Raw genomic sequence first — 16,853 nt, 5'->3', positions numbered from 1 at the left:
GCCCTCGTAGAATAAGTTTGGGAGTGTTCCTCCCTCTGCTATATTTTGGAAGAGTTTGAGAAGGATAGGTGTTAGCTCTTCTCTAAATGTTTGATAGAATTTGCCTGTGAAGCCATCTGGTCCTGGGCTTTTGTATGTTGGAAGATTTTTAATCACAGTTTCAATTTCATTGCTTGTGATCGGTCTCTTCATATTTTCTATTTCTTCCTGGTTCAGTCTCGGCAGGTTGTGCATTTCTAAGAATTTGTCCGTTTCTTCCAGGTTGTCGATTTTATTGGCATAGAGTTGCTTGTAGTAATCTCTCATGACCCTTTGTATTTCTGCAGTGTCAGTTGTTACTTCTCCTTTTTCATTTCTAATTCTATTGCTTTGAGTCTTCTCCCTTTCGTTGTTGGCTAATGGTTTATCAATTTTGTTTATCTTCTCAAAGAACCAGCTTTTAGTTTTATTGATGTTTGCTATCGTTTCCTTCATTTCTTTTTCATTTATTTCTGATCTGATCTTTATGATTTCTTTCCTTCTGCTAACTTTGGGGTTTTTTTGTTCTTCTTTCTCTAATTGCTTTAGGTGCAAGTTTAGGTCGTTTATTCGAGATGTTTCCTGTTTCTTAAGGTAGGATTGTATTGCTATAAACTTCCCTCTTAGAACTGCTTTTGCGCATCCCATAGGTTTTGGTTCGTTGTGTCTCCATTGTCATTTGTTTCTAGGTATTTTCTGAATTCCATTTTGATTTCTTCAGTGATCACTTGGTTATTAAGTTGTGTATTGTTTAGTCTCCATGTGTTTGTATTTTTTACAGATCTTTTCCTGTAATTGATATCTAGTCTCATAGTGTTGTGGTCGGAAAAGATACTTGATACGATTTCAATTTTCTTAAATTTACCAAGGCTTGATTTGTGACCCAAGATATGATCTATCCTGGAGAATGTTCTATGAGCACTTGAGAAAAATGAGTATTCTGTTGTTTTTGGATGGAGTGTCCTATAAATATCAATTAAGTCCATCTTGTTTAATGTATCATGTAAAGTTTGTGTTTCTTTATTTATTTTCATTTTGGATGATCTGTCCATTGGTGAAAGTGGGGTGTTAAAGTCCCCTACTGTGATTGTTTTACTGTCAATTTCCCGTTTTATGGCTGTTAGTATTTGCCTTACGTATTGAGGTGCTCCTATGTTGGGTGCATAAATATTTACAATTGTTATGTCTTCTTCTTGGATCGATCCCTTGATCATGATATACTGTCCTTCTTTGTCTCTTGTAATAGTCTTTCTTTTTTTCTTTTTTTTTTGTGGTATGCGGGCCTCTCACTGTTGTGGCCTCTCCCATTGCAGAGCACAGGCTCCAGACGTACAGGCTCATCGGCTGAGCTTGCAAAAACTGTCTCAAAATGACAGGCATCAGTCATTCTTTCTCAAATTTTATGTAATCCTCTAAAACTGACAGTGGCACAGAAAAAGAAATACGGCAAACAGAGAAACTCCTTTGCTGTGAATCAGAACATCTGAAGCTCCCCACCTTTTGTTTCTAGAAAAACAACATTCTTAAAGCTTATTTTCCACTTCTTCAGCACATCACTGATTACAGCAGAGCCCTATAGAATGCCTTTCTTTAAAGGTATAATTGTTGGTATCACATGGATGTTGTTCCCTCCAGTGAAATTGAAACTTTAAATGGAACCTTAATAATGAAACAATCTCCAGGTTTATTGATTTTCTTCAATAAGTTCCTTAACCTACTCAGGCATGTTTTTGTTTTCCAAAATAAAGCGGAGTCTAATTCCAAGTGTTTGATGTTAAGTTATTTGAAGTGTTGAAATAAACACTGAAGTTAGTTGGAAACTAATTCAATCAGCTGTAGTTACAAGGGGAAAACAATATAAATACATGTTAGACAATATTTTATTTAATGATACAAAGCTTAAAAGTTAGCTGTCAGCACTATGTAAAATAAAATTTATGTACTCTAAGGAAATAGATCCCAGGATCAGGAAAAATTTAAATCAGGATACAAGGTCAAGATGGCTGGGGTGGGGTAGGGTGCTAGAATCCAGAAATAAAGGCTGGTGAATCTTGGATATTTACTACTGATGATTTGAATGTTCATTTCTAAGATTCCTAGTGCCCAAGTTTAAAAAAGAAACATAGTAATCAACTTTATTGTCTATGTAGGAGATCTTGAATGGTAGACTTGAAGTGTCTTCATCAAAATCTTCCCTGAATATAATAACAGGTATTTTTTGCTCCTTCTTGTGGTAGCCCTTTAACATCAGGCAAAGCAGGATGCTACAGTGTAAAGTACAGTTCAGAAAGAGATGCTGAGACAATATGATCCAAAACTTGTGGTCTCGCTAAGCCCATAGCCTTGATGATCACTGTATAATGCCTTTGTAGGGGGCTTAGAGGAAAGATACTAGTTCATCAGAGAATGATTGTTGTTAAATTACCCAGAATTATAAAATCAGAAGACTGTATAGTTGTATTTAAAGGGAGCTATTTTCAGAAGTGCCAGTGGAGCCCTATGCTTCATTGTTTCTAGACAACCAACATTCTTAAGGCTTATTTTCCACTTCTTCAGCGCATCATTGATTACAGTAGAGCCCTATAGAATGCCTTTCTTTAAAGGTGTAATTGTTGGTATCACATGGATAGGCCCCAAAGCCCATACTGGTGAAATCTAAAGGAATTATGAGCACCGTTGGTCCTAGAACACCGAGAAAGCATGTTGTGATAGCTTCCCCACCTGCATACCTCACGAAGCTGGGGAAGGAAGTCTGTAGAGTTGGCAGCTGTTAACATCGCCAGCTGGATCAGACTCTTCTTGGAAGTTGTGAACTGGAAACTTTTCTTTTTGGTAAGAATAGCTGTGAAAAGCCTCCTGATCTTAAATTTATTGGCCGCATTAATAATTAATAAAGGTTTTATGAGCAAAGCAATGGCACATAAACATTCAGCTTATGCTATATGCTGCTTCCAAATCATAGTACTTGCTGTGATTTATGGGATGAAATGAAAATGGAAAAATGTGGGCTACAGCATATGTCTCCAATGAAAGAAAACAATCGAGATAATTTTCTAGTGTCACACTGAGCCTCTCTCAGTAATGAACTGAAAGGGGTTCAAAGGGCACCTGTCATTAAGGCATTTCACCAATCTTTGCTTGCTGGAAACCAGAGTACAGGCTGCATTCAGATGGTACAGGTGTACTTCATCTTCTGACATTTGGGTTCCCACAACATCCCATATGTCAGGGGAGACCTGGGAGTTGACTTCTCCAGGTCTACACTGAGGGTGACTCAGAAGCTTGGGATCCCCTTTTTCCCATCCTCTCTGCTGTTTGGTGTACTCTCTCTGCTTTTCATTTTAGAAGTAAAAACAAGAAGAGGATTAAATGTATGAAGTCACATAAATAAGCTTTAGTTATTTATTTATGTTTGCTTTTCTACTATTTTTATAACATCATTTGTTACTTGATTGAAACCTAACTGGTTATTTGCATTGCTATTCTTTTTGGAAAAGGGGAAAGAACAGGGGAAAGAGTTGCTTTTGGAATCAGATGGACCTATGTTTGGATCTCACATATGCCACTAAGTTATCTGAGCAAGCTACGCAATTTCTCTGAGCCTTGCTGTCTTCTCTGTAAGACACGGGGGTAGTGCTTCTTCACACAGGGTTGCTGTAGAGCTTAAATGAAATAAATCACGCAAAGCACATTGCCCAGTGCTTGGCACACAGTAGAGCCAGTAAAAGTTTGTATTCTGACCATTCCCATAGTTGTAGTTGGATACCAGGTCCAGGCTCTTTCAAAAACAGGGCCACTTTGTGGACAGTGGGAAAGCAGATGGAAGCCTTTGGGAGGCCATGGATTACTCTCCGAATAGCTCAGACTTTTCATTGTTGGCTCTTCTTCCAAGGCTCCACACAGAGAAAGCTCAATACCCTGCAGCCCTGGGAACTGAGAAGACCGAGAGAGTCCCAGAGCCATGGGGCTGCTGGGGGCTCCCTGGAAAGTGGGGGTCATCCTCTCCAGAGACAGGGGTCTTCTCCTAGACTTAGACAAATATGAATGTTGGCAGAGATGTCAGGGCATGGAGGACTGGCAGCTCGGGCTGGGCCTTAGGAGAGGACGGGACTCCTGGGGCTCCTAGTGTTCAGACGGAGTCCTCGGAATATTGTCAGGGCTCCCACAGGCAGTGAGTCTGGAGACTCACTCACAATAATCAAACTCACCAAAGACCAACATTTGAACCGGGCACCAAATTACTTGTGTTGTGAAGGATATTCCTTCCACCTAGATCACACCCTTCCAAATATCAGGAAACCCTATGAGCAGTTAGGGATTATCATTACAGACCTCAGAACCACCATTTATTGAGTGTCCAATGTGTGCTGAGTACAAACGTTCTTTTAACCTTAGGTGGAGTTTCCCCAAGAGCATGGCTTGAGACCACAGCTTGAATGCAGTTAGTTTATTTTGGGATGTCATCCCAGGGAATCAGAGTTGGTGGGCACTGGGAAGGGTTGAGTAGGGAAGAAGGGAAGGTGATCCAAGGGTCTCTTATTGGGCTGGTCACTTTTGTGGGCAACTGGGGCTCAGTCCCACCAGAGAGCCTCTGGGTAGAATGTGCTTCAGAACTGTCTGCTCAAGACATCGAAGTATTCATTTCCTGATTTGTGTCCATCATTGGTTATGCCCAGGATGTGTTGTTAACTCCTTCCAGCTTCCAAGTTTGTGCATATATGCCAGGATGGTCGAGTGGGCTCCTGCAGGCATTCCACAGGGAAGGGCACAGGAGCCCTGGGGAAGAATGCAAGAGACGCTTGATGCAGCTGGGCCAAGGGGCCCTGAAGCTACCCTTCTGTGTGACTAGTTGCTGCAGCAGTGGCCAGACCAAAAAAGTGATCTGAGAGGATGTGAGACAAGGCACATGAGATGTCTAATATAGCCTTGACTCCTTATAGCAACCCCACGAGGTCGATAATATTAGTGTCACTTCACTGATGGAGTAACCGAAGCTAGGAGAAGTGAAGTAACTGGCTCATGGCCATGCGGCTCTAAATGGCAGGGCCAGAATTTAAATGTAGGCTCGTGTTAACTTTAAAGCATGTGCCAGACTTCTCTGCTTTGATGCTGGGCTAGACACCTTCCATTTGTCCCTCTAAATTGTCTCTCCAGCCTTCTCTGCCCCGGGAAGATGATCTATGGGGATAATATCAAAAAGCTCTCTTTCACAGTGGCTTCTGGTTAGGGTAGTATAGTGGGGGAGCACCAGCAAGTGACCAGAGAGAGGGAGAGGGTATGATCAGTGTAGTTATTTCTTTGGTTCCCTCCCTGCAAGGTTGCCTGGGACTAGCTATGTCCCTGGATGGGATATCACAGCTCTTCCCAGGATGTATGTCCATACTTTTCTTTCCTCTTTGTTCTCCTGAGTGTCCCCTTTCTTTTCTCCCTTGATCCTAGGGGGCAGTGTTACTAGTCATTTGTGATTTCCTTATACTCTTCCTGTACCTCTTTGCCTTGTCCTAGTTTGAGTGTGCTGTACCCTGCTGGAGGGACCCAGATCGATACAGCCACGTCCCAGACGTGGCTGGAAAACGCAGTCGGAGCACAGACGTTATCTGCCTAGGTCCACCTCCATGTCACTTACCGCAGGAGAGAGCACTCTCTTTAGTGACCAAAGATACCTCCCGGGCTAGAGCCACTGTCTGTCCATCAGACAGTGCTGACAAACATCAATACATTATTGCTCACTCCTTATCTAAGCTCCATGCTGGCAAACTTTCCATGCACACAGCTCCTCTCGGGTAGATTAATAATTTAACAACAGTAGCTTAACCTTTGGCTGTGCTTTGCTTTGATGTCCAGGCCAATTTCACTCTTCTTTAGTTGGGGTGACATCTGTCCTTTGAGGTGTTGCTGCATGTGGCTAATCTCTTTAGTTCTGGACAGATTATGCTCATTTCCTCCTGGGGGATCAACATCTTTCCAAGTATTCGGGAGACAGAGAAGAGCTATCAGTTCTGTTCATCAGGTGTTAAGGCTGTTGGAATGATGCACCAACTACCCCCTTGAAGCCTGGGATTGTCTTCCCTTCCGCAGGTAGCCGGGCCTCAGCTGGGAGGAGGAGGAGAAGAGGTTTGCCTTTGCCTTCTCTCTGCAAACTCTAGCTCCGCTTTTATGCCTCTCAATAACTCTAGGTGTTCGACGATTCGCTGCATGCATTTTGAATTTTTAAAAAAAAAAAATGACCAGCTCTGGGTTTGAACAAACATGTTTTTATTCAAGGTTTAAAGCATTTCTTTTATGGCTCCCCTGCTGTGCCTCTGATTATTTCCCTTTCCTTAGAGCGTGAATGATTGTTTATTAAACATAATAATAATAATAAAGTGGAGGTAGGGTCCCTTAGTTGGCATTAGTTCAGATTCCAATTTAATCTTTCACTTCATTACAACTCTATTCAGTTGCGTGTTTCATAACCAGCGTGTATCACGGTGAATGAAGGCAAGCTTCAGAATAACATGTCAGTAAGATGATTGTTCATGGAACACACAGTACCTCTGGTCTATAATTTAAAAAAAAACAACAAAAACCTGATTCAAAAAAAAAAAGAGTAGAAACTTGTTTCATTGCATAGAACCCAGTAGCTTTGAAAGAGCAGAGTCTGCCTTCCTGAGCCAAGAGTCCTGTCCCTGTGAATGTCAGGGTAGGGAGAGATGCTTCCTGATCTTTCAGAGTGGTGAGCAGGGCTCTTCTGAACCACTGAAAGTTAGGAGGGGCATGAACCTTCCGTCTTTATCCTTCCAGAAACAGTATGCTTAGGGTGATGGGCTCTGCCTCTTGTTAGCAATGTGACCTCAGCTCCTTCAACTCTAAAGTGGGAGTGATACTAGTGACATCCATGGCTGTTGCACAGATTACATTACAAATAACTTTATCAATTGTCAGAAATAATGATTGTTTCAACAGGCCTTGGGTCATGATTGGAGGAAGAAATAAAGATGATGCTGTTCAGAGTACGAGTCTAAGTGAACAGATAGACTCAGAAGTATAAGAAAACAACATAGAAATGGTCTTTGGTTATAAGAAGAAAAAAGGACATTGATGGGTTTGGGGTTGGAGGCAACTCCCCAAGAACCTGCTCAAGTTACATTAAAAACGTGGTTACTCCACAAAAGAAGATATACAGATGGCAAATAAGCATTATGAAAAGATGATCTACATCACACATCATCAGGAAAATGCAAATTAAAACAATAATGAGATACCACCACACACCTATTAGAATGGCCAAAATCCAGAATACTAACATCAAATGATGGTGAGGATGTGGAGCAGCAGAAACGCTCACTGCAGTGAATTGGGTCCAGCCGACGTGGAGGACAATGTGGTGGTTTCTCACAAAACTAAACATACACGTACTGTACCATCCAGCAGTAATGCTTCTTGATATTCATCCCCCAAAGTTGAAAACTTATGTCCACACAAAAACCTGCATGCAGATGATGATAGCAGTTTTATTCATAACTACCAAAACTTGGAAGCAACCAAGATGTCCTTCAGCAGATGAATGGATAAACTGTGGTACATCCAGACAGTGGAATATTATTCAGTCCTAAAAAGAAAAGTGCTATCAAGCTATGAAAAGACATGAAGAAACTTAAATTCATATTAAATTCATAAGTGAAAGAAGCTAATCTGAAAGAGCCATATTCTATGTGATTCCAACTATATGACATTCTGGACAAGGCAAAACTTTGGAGACAGTAAAAAGATCAGTAGTTGCCAGGGGTTGAGAGGGAGGGAGGAATGAATAGGGCAGTGAGACTATTCTGTATGGTACTATGATGATGGATACACATCATTATGTGTTTGTCAAAACCCAAAGAACACACAACACCAAGAGAGGACCTTTATGTAAAGTAGGATGATTATGATGTGTTGGTGTAGGTTTGTGGATTGTAACAAACATACCACTCTGGTGGGGAATGTTGATAATGAGGAAGGCTGTACACCTTGTGGGGGGCAGGGAGCATATGCACAGTCTCTATATATCTTCCTCTCAATTTTGCTGTGAACCTAGAACTGCTCTCAATAATGTGTCTTATTAAAAAAGAAAAAAAAAAGTGGTTTCCAGACTGCTATGCATAAGACAAGGATAGGATTTAAGAAGAGACAAGAGTCCGGGGTCTGAGGATGAGAGGGTGGGGTGGAGTGGGTGCAGCAGGATGTGGGCCCAGCATTAAAGGAAGTCAGAAACTTGGGAGAACACAAATGTCCAGGGGGGCTTTTGAAGCTTTTTGCTGTAGGGTCGGTGATGTAAACCGTCTCCTCTCTCTCCTCCAGGATAGCCTCAGGCACATTCATCTAGTTTACAAATTCTTTTGTGTGTGTGGATTTTTTAGGGGAACTCAGAAGTTGCTGAGTTCTACCAGTGGTTTGTTGTAGGTGAAAAGGGGGATCGTTTTATGAGACATAGGAAGCAGAGAAAGAAGAGGCAGCTGGCTTCTTGGTTATAGGAAGCAACACCCCTTAAATGTCCTCTGAGGCCGCCCAGTCTCAGCCAGCTCGGCAAGCGCCCACACGGGGATCTGTTGGCCTCTTGAGGACAGGTGCTCAGCCAAGCTCACATAGTCCCGGTGAGGAAGTTGGTCAAATATAGTTCCCAGTGAAACAAGTGCACCCCTCCCCCATCAACCCTCTGCGTGTGGTGGTCATATTTTGAAATGAGGTCATCTATAGAATTTGTATTCTTGAGAATTTTCGTTGAGGCTCATGCTTTGGTTAGTTTAGAACCAAGAAACTTATTCAAGGAAGAGCTAAAATCAAGAAGGTGAATATAACAGTTATCTGTATAATATTATGGCAGTTTTCAGCCGTAGCCACCCATGTTGAAGTTAGCTAACGCTACCCAGTTATGCCCAGGTGACCCATGTGGGTCTGGGCCCATGGCCTGGAGGGGATGCAGAAAGCCTGTTGGGGGTGTGGAGTACATTCCAGATTTTAGACTTGGCCTTCTTTTCTGATTGCATGTGTGTCATTTAATAAACCAGCATATTCCTAAATAACACCGAGACTGTCTTGTATTCTGACACTCCAAGCACTTGGTACTGAGAGAGATCCAGTGGTCCACTCTGGCCACAGGATCTTTGGTGACCTCCAGCTAGCCATGTGGCATACAGGCACAGTTCTTGCTCTGGGAGGAGTGTATCCCCTGAGAGTCATCCAAGGTCTGGAGAAGTGTGTCATGGGCCTCTGATTGCCCAGCTGTCTCTCAGGATTGACATTTTTCCAGAGTCAAGCTCAAAGGCATGATGTCAGGACAGCCTGGTTATGGGAACTCCTTCATTTCTCACCTAGGCTATCACATGGCCCTACTGCTCAGCTGCACTCTAAGCAGCCCAGGCAAAGAGACTAGGACCTGGGTATTTCACAGCATTGGGGAAAGTTTTGATTCCTTCTTGCTTGAAACTCTCTCTTCCCCTGGTTTTGGGATATTGCACTCTCTGGTAATGTCCCTCCTGCCTCTCTGGTGCTCACTCCCAGTGCCTTTGCTGGGGCTTCTGTGTCCTCTTGATCTCTAAATGTTGGATGTGCCAGGGCTTAGCCCTGCCTTCGTCTCTTCTCAGTTATGTGTGTGCCTGGGTGACCATATCTAGTCCTATGACTTTAAATATCATCTATATGCTGATGACTTTCACATTTTTGTTTCTCCTCTTGGAATTCTAGGCATATATTCATCTGCATACTTTATATTTCCACTTAGATGGCTCGTAGTCATCTCCAAGTATGCATGTGTCAAACTGGACACGTGATATTTTTTGCCCCCTTTCTCCCCAAATTACACTTCCCGAGTATCCTCTAAATTAGGGAACATTGCCTCAATTCACCCTCTTGCTCAGCCTTGTACACCAAAGTACTGAAGTACTCCCGGACTCCTCTCTTTTCTCTCACACTGCACATCCAGTTGGTCAGAATATCTCCAACCTGACCACTGCTTACAGATCCTCTGCTACCATCTGCCCCAAGCCATCATGGCCTGTCACCTGGTCACTGGCCAGAGATTCCTAACTGGTCTTCCTGCCTTCATGCATTCTTGCTGTAGCCAGAGGGACCATTGTAACGTGCGAATCTGAACGTGACACTCCCAATCAATAGCTTGATATTTCTCTGAGTAAAATTCCAAATTCACATCAGGCCCTCCAAGCCCTTAATTATCAGTTGCCTGCTTTGACATCATCTTCTCTCCAGCAGTGTTGACCTCCTCACTGTGCCGTGAACACAAAGGATTCTTCTGCCCCAGGACCTTTGCACTTGCCTTTCTCTCAGGATTGATCTTCTCTCGGAGGTCCCTATAACTCAACCTCTCACTTCATTTAAGCTTCTAGTAAATGTCTCATCTTCAGAGAGCTGTCCCTGACCTCATTATCTGAAATAACACCTCCCACCATTTCCTCTCTTCTTACTTTTTGTTCATAGCAGTTATTCCTATTTGTGTTTATACTACATATTGACCTACTTATTTGTTTGTTTATCTCCCTTAATTGGGATATAGGCTTTGTCTGGTTTGTTCACACCTATATTCTAAACACCTAGAATAGTGTCAGACATAATCTAAGCTCTCCATAAGTATTTGTTGAATGAATGAAGGAACAAGTCAATTAGGGAATGAGAAAGTATGTGGGCTCCCTGTGCAAAGAATGTGCATACTCAACAAAATTGGACTCACTCAAACTTTTCTAAAAGCCAATCAATCTTTTAGGCAAAGAGCCTCTATTGATACTTGGCAATGTCCCTGCATGTGAAGTGGGTAGCGTATTAAAGTGGTGGGGATTGTCAGCGAGACCTCACTTGTTCCTTTTCTTTAGCTCATTCTAGGTACTTTGGAATAGAAAAGACCCCATGGGTATGAGGCTTGACTCTGACTTGCAGCAGCTGTTTGTTCTCAGGAAAGTTATATAACTTTTCTGATTACTTGCCTTGCTTGTGCAAAACTGGGATATACCTCAGGCCTCCCTCACACAGTAATCGTGAAGATAAGACATAGCATACATGATATACTTAATACTGTGCCTGGCGTAGTATTAAGCACTCAGTGAAGAATAGCTGCTCTGAAGAAGAAGGTGATGATGATGATGATAATCATCGTCATGAAGAAGGAGATAGATGATGTTGCCAACTGGAAGGCAGTATGGCTTGGAAAAACATGGGAGCCCAGGATTAGGAGACGGATTGTTCAAGGTTTCCACTAAGTGAGCTGATCGTAGGCATGGAATGAACATATACTGGATGAATGATTCTCCTTAGTTAGTGGTCTTTTCATTTAAGAAGCTTTCCACAGCTAGACTCAGGCCTCTGGGCAAGCACGGTGAGGGTATGACTTTGTATCACTCTCAGCCACTGTAGGTGTTAGTAAACAGCTGTGACTGGATGACCCGGAAGGAGAGTAGGCTGCCCTCACTCTCAGCTCATTCTCCTTCTGCAGAGGTCTGTGGATGCCTATCCTCCTGATCGGTCGGAAACCCAGCCCCTTGTTAGCAGCAGGGTGAGTGGTTCTGTAACTCACATTCTTTTTGTGACCCTGACCTCTGACTCACTGCCACCACTGTTCTCTTTCTCTGCATGTGGCCCACCACATCTCTCTGTCTCTCCTTGTCTTTCTTTTTCTTCCTCCTTCCCTCCCTTTTTGTCTTCCTCATTTTCCCTTACTGTTTTTACCTTCCTCTTTTTCTTTCCTCCCACATTCTTTCCACCTCCATTTTCTTTAGCTCCATTGCAAAGGGCAGTTATGGAGGCGTCAGGGCTGGTCACGTGGCTGGTCACTGTCTGAGGCTTCCCTGGAGAGCAGGCAGCCCCATGTATTCTGGAGTCTCTCTGTCTGTCTCTTTGCCTCTCTCTCTTCTTCATCCCTTATATAAGTAGGCTGCTGCCAGGGTCCCAAGACCCTGGTAATTTACAGGGACGTTTAGAGAAGGGATGAGGGTTATTGATTTTTTCCACCTAGTTCCATCTAAGGGAGATTGGAAAGAAGCATCTAAGGTTGGGTCGCCCAGAGTAATGGGCCTTCACAGGGAGAGACAGTAGGGAAGAACACAGTTCTGGGCTCCGGAAATTCTGGCTTCTAGTCTTAAACCTTCCGAATAATTACCTGTGCATTTTTGGACAAGTTGCTTCCCCTCTCTGGACCTCAGTTTCCTCATCTGAGAAATAAAGGGCTTAAACTGTCTTCCAAGACAATTCTGCCTCCAGGCACCCAGCAATTTTAAACGGAGAAGTAAAATTCTGTTACTCATGGTACCAAACACCTTACCCTCATCCAGCACTGATCCTAGGACAACTGTGGCTTCATCTCTTGTCTCTTTGCTCATGTGGCTCCAACTTAATGTACTGAGGTCCTATTTTAGTGTGGACATTTGTCCTTTGACCTCTGACCAGCACATGCATATACTTTTCCTGCAAATAATCCTTCACATTTTTCTATGGAAGGTTATGGCATGAACAAGGTCAATCTGCAATTTTAAAGTCTGTGTCGAGGCCCTACCCAGTTACAGTCACTTTTGGGGGCTCCATCTGCACGCACGTAGCACAGACAGAGGGGTGAAGAGCCTCCGAAATTCTGTCCAAACATCCCTATGATTTTTTGGGTACTTGATTTTTTCTCACTCCTGTCGTGTGTCTCTAATGTAGAATGCCTGTCATAATACTCCCACTCCCGTACGCACAGGGCTGGGCATATAAATACCAGCCAATAATCCTTCCCTGGGTAGGGGCACGGAAAAGGCTTTTTGCTTCAATACAGATGTGCAATGGCCAGTAGCCATGTCCCCTACCCCATGTAGAAATCAGTTCTGAAAGGGAAGAATAGAGCCAGGGCTCAGAGAGAAGCCGAGACAATGGTTGGAAAAAGGGAATCCTGATGACACTTAGTCCCAGGTTCTACGTTTAAGGCCCAGATGATCCAGCTTTCTGTCTCTCTGAAGCTTGGTTGTTGGGTTCTTCTTTAAATGCAGCTTGGCAAACCACCAAGAGCCTCTGATAAGCCTTTTTGCTTAAGCCAGTGTGAGTTGGTCTCTCTTACAGACACTATTACAGAGTGGGAAACCAGCAAAGGCAGCTGTAATTAGTCAGGGTTCTCCAGAGAAACAGAACCAACCAAACAGAATTTCAATAAATAAAATTTATTATAAGGAATTGGCTCACATGATTATGGAGGCTGAGGAGTTCCAGGATCTGCCATCTGCAAGCTGGAGAAGCAGGAAGGCTGGTGTGTAGGTTGAAGGCTTGAGAGCCGAGGGCTGATGGTGTAGATTCCAGCCCACTCTAAAGGCTGGTGAACCAGGAGAGTCAAGGGCAGGAGAAAATTGATGTCCTGGCTCAAGTAGTTAGGCAGAGAGAGAATCCAGCCTTCTTCAGCTTTTTTGTTTCATTCAGACCCTCAACAGGTTGTGTGATGCCCACTTACATTAGGGAAAGTCATATGCTTTACTCAATCCACCAATTCACAAGGTAATCTCTTCCAGAAACACACTCACAGACACACCCAGAAATAATGTTTAACCAGGTGTCTGGGCATCCCGTGGCCTAGTCAAGCTGACACAAAAAATTAACCATCACAGTGGCCGTAAGGTTGGGCTGGTTGGCTGCATCATGCACCCAGCTGGGGAGCAGGTCTTAACTTCCTCATTATGTCTGGGCTCTACCACCTGCCTGCTGTGTAACCAACTGTGATCTGTTTACCTGCTTTGCCACCACTGGCAGTCCACTTGGCCTCTGAGCTTCAACCTGTCAGTGGACAAAAATTGAACTAATAGTCTCTTGGGGTGTCATTTCAGCACAGACATGCTATTTGTAATTCCAAGATGAAGTAAAGGCATCAGAAACTATATTCTGAGCAAGCATCCCCTCCATTTCCTTCCCAAACCTCTGAGTTGCCAAAGGCACCACTGCCCTCTTGGTTTGCAGCTGTGTGTCCCTCCATCCTGGCCTGAAGCCTCTGGGCATGTCATTCGGGAGTCTGAGTGAATATTGCAGATTTCACTGCTGGCTCCTCCAGGTGACTTTCTCCTGGCTCCAGGAAGCCTTGAGTTGGTGTTGCAGGAGAATGGAGGAGAGCAGAAGGGATAGGAAGAGGGGAAGGGGAGGGTCCTGGGAATTGTGGAAACAACAAACTAGCATGCTCTCTTCTCAGGACCATCATGCACAGTCCCTGTCTCATGTCACAATTTCATCAGTCCAGGAAACAGGGTCTGATGCATTAGATGTGTGGCCAGGCCTGAGACCTATCTGCCCCTCTACTCCTTCACTGAGGGCAGCCATGGTGCTATTCCAAGTACATGACTTGTAATTTATAGCTTAGTTTCTGGGTCAGATGATCCTGGGTTCCAGCACCAACACTACTGCATGCTCTGTTACCTCGAGCAAATTATCGAACCTCAGTTTCCTCGTCTATAAAATGAGGGTAATGATACCTGTCTCCCAAGGTTGCAGGGTTGAGAATTAAATAAATTAAGGCACAGTGCCTGGTATATGGTAAACACTTAACATAAATGCATATCAATATTTCTGCTGACCAGTTCTATTTTGGAGCATGTTTTTTTTTTATTTTTTTTATTTTTTTTACATCTCTATTGGAGTATACTTGGTTTACAATGGTGTGTTAGTTTCTGCTTTATAACAAAGAATCAGTTATACATATTCATATGTTCCCATATCTCTTCCCTCTTGTGTCTCCCTCCCTCCCACCCTCCCTATACATTAATAAAAACAGCAGCCCTCTGCTCCATCTTTCCCCATCTCATAAGTCCATTTTCTTCAGGCAACATCTCAAAAATTTAACTCCTTATTTTCATATTTTCTTCATATTTCTCTCCTCTCTCCTCACCTCTACTTTCCCCCTTCTCCCTCCTATATTTTACCTTCTCCTCTCCTCCTTTTCCCCTTCCTTTTAAAAAGAAGGGTGAATCAGGGTCTGAATTCTGTTTTTGACTTATACTTACGTTATAAATTCTGATATTTCATAGATGTGAAAAGCCTTCTCTTGCCACTAAACTAACCTAAAGGAGACGTGTGTAACAAAGGCAAACAAACAAGCCCAAACTACCCTTATGGTTTAATCGTACTTACATATTCTTGGAGCACTTTTTATATGGATCTCCCTTATAGCTTTAATGCAGGCCATTCAGTTGCTTTGAAAGCTCTTTCCAGTATTAGATCTGCCCTCTAGAAACAGACATTTTAATACTTATCTACACACTTTTTGGGAGACAGATTTTTCCAAAACTTTTCATAAATATTTTAAATAATTGCTGTTGAAAATTGCTTACAATATCCAAAGGAATATAGCCAAAGCACTCACTCTCTGTGGTATCTGATGGGAAAACTGCCTGACTGTTGGAATAAACAAAATAAGTTTGTCACTGATTTCTATAGAACTTTTCTATTATTTCTCCTCTACATAAAATCCTATAAAACACTTTTTTTTTTGTACAGCAACTTAAAAAAAGAAAAAGAAGGTTTGAGTGGCTGCAGCTATCTTACTGAATGAGAAATAATTTTTCTTACCCTCCAATTATTTCCATTCTGCTGGTCTCCTCCAGTGTACGGAAACAGGGAGGTAAAATACTCTTTATTTCAACCTATTGTGGTAATTTAGATAATGATAACAAGACAGAAAAAATTTTTATAAAGCATCCTTTTCCTGACATCCATAGAAGAGATCAAAGGGAGTGAAGGAGGAAGGGGACAAATTATTACTCCAAGCCCTATGGTGAGTGATTTACAATATCCTTTACCTAATAGAATCCTAGAAATCCTGTAAAAAACCCTCACAACTGAACACATGCCCAAGCACTGTACTCACAAACGCAGGAAGATGCATACATCTAAATATATGCACGTGTCCCCAGTTATCTTAAGGGCTTTAAAGATATGCCATCTGAGGCCAGAGGGAGACAACTCATAGAAGGATTTCTGGATTGGAACTTGGGAGAGGGCTCTGTTTCTGTGGACTTGTCCCAGTCCCTCCCAGCTGGATTTTCACATCTGTGAATGGAGAAATTTGACAGGATCTTATCATATCCCTTTCTCCTTTAATGTTGCTTCTGATACGGAGGGTCCCTTTGGGAGGTCAGGCAAGGCTAGAGAAGAGCTGGCCCCAGACCCCTAGGTGCATGAGGATGCTGTCCCTGTTGCTGAAGGGAAATAATTAGCAGTACCCAAACCTAGGGATGGGGCAGCCTTGACCCCCAGGGCTCCTCATGGTTACTGCTGGCAGAAGGTCATTTCCTTCAACTTCAATTCAGCAGACAGAAGAAAAAGCCCTGTGTTTAAATTACATGTTAGACGGAAGGCCAAGAACAATGCTTAAGGGTTCCCACGTGCGTGGTCCCACATGGATAATTACACAAGCCACTTCGAGAGCACAGCTCTCTTTGGAACCTTTGGGGGAATAAGACCATATACAGCTCTAGCCTTGCTTTCAGGGAGGTAACAGATCACCCGTCCCATGTGGTTGGCACAAGAGAATTGGTGACGGGGGGAGCGCTGTGTGACAGCATTTGCAAGGAGCAATATTAAGCAGTGGAGGTGGCCTGAGGGGGCAGGGAAGCTAGCAGTTGCCTCAGACTCCTCCTTTGGGCTGAGCTGCCACCCCATGGGGACTTCCCAGGGTGGGCCTCTCTCAGGAGCGTGGAGGGCATATCTAGTGCACTCTGATGCAAGTCTGAGGTTGTCTAGCTTCCCTTGGCACATGGGTATCTGTGGTCCCCTGGAGTACAAACTGCTCATGGGAGGGAACCCAGTTCCTTCTCTGGAACATGAAGGATGGATCGGATGGCAGCTAACAAGTGGGACTCTGCAGC

Source organism: Tursiops truncatus, chromosome 16 (assembly GCF_011762595.2).
Source record: "Tursiops truncatus isolate mTurTru1 chromosome 16, mTurTru1.mat.Y, whole genome shotgun sequence".
Taxonomy (NCBI): domain Eukaryota; kingdom Metazoa; phylum Chordata; class Mammalia; order Artiodactyla; family Delphinidae; genus Tursiops; species Tursiops truncatus.
The sequence above is the reverse complement of the archived record's forward strand: the minus strand, read 5'-3'. Positions refer to the sequence as shown.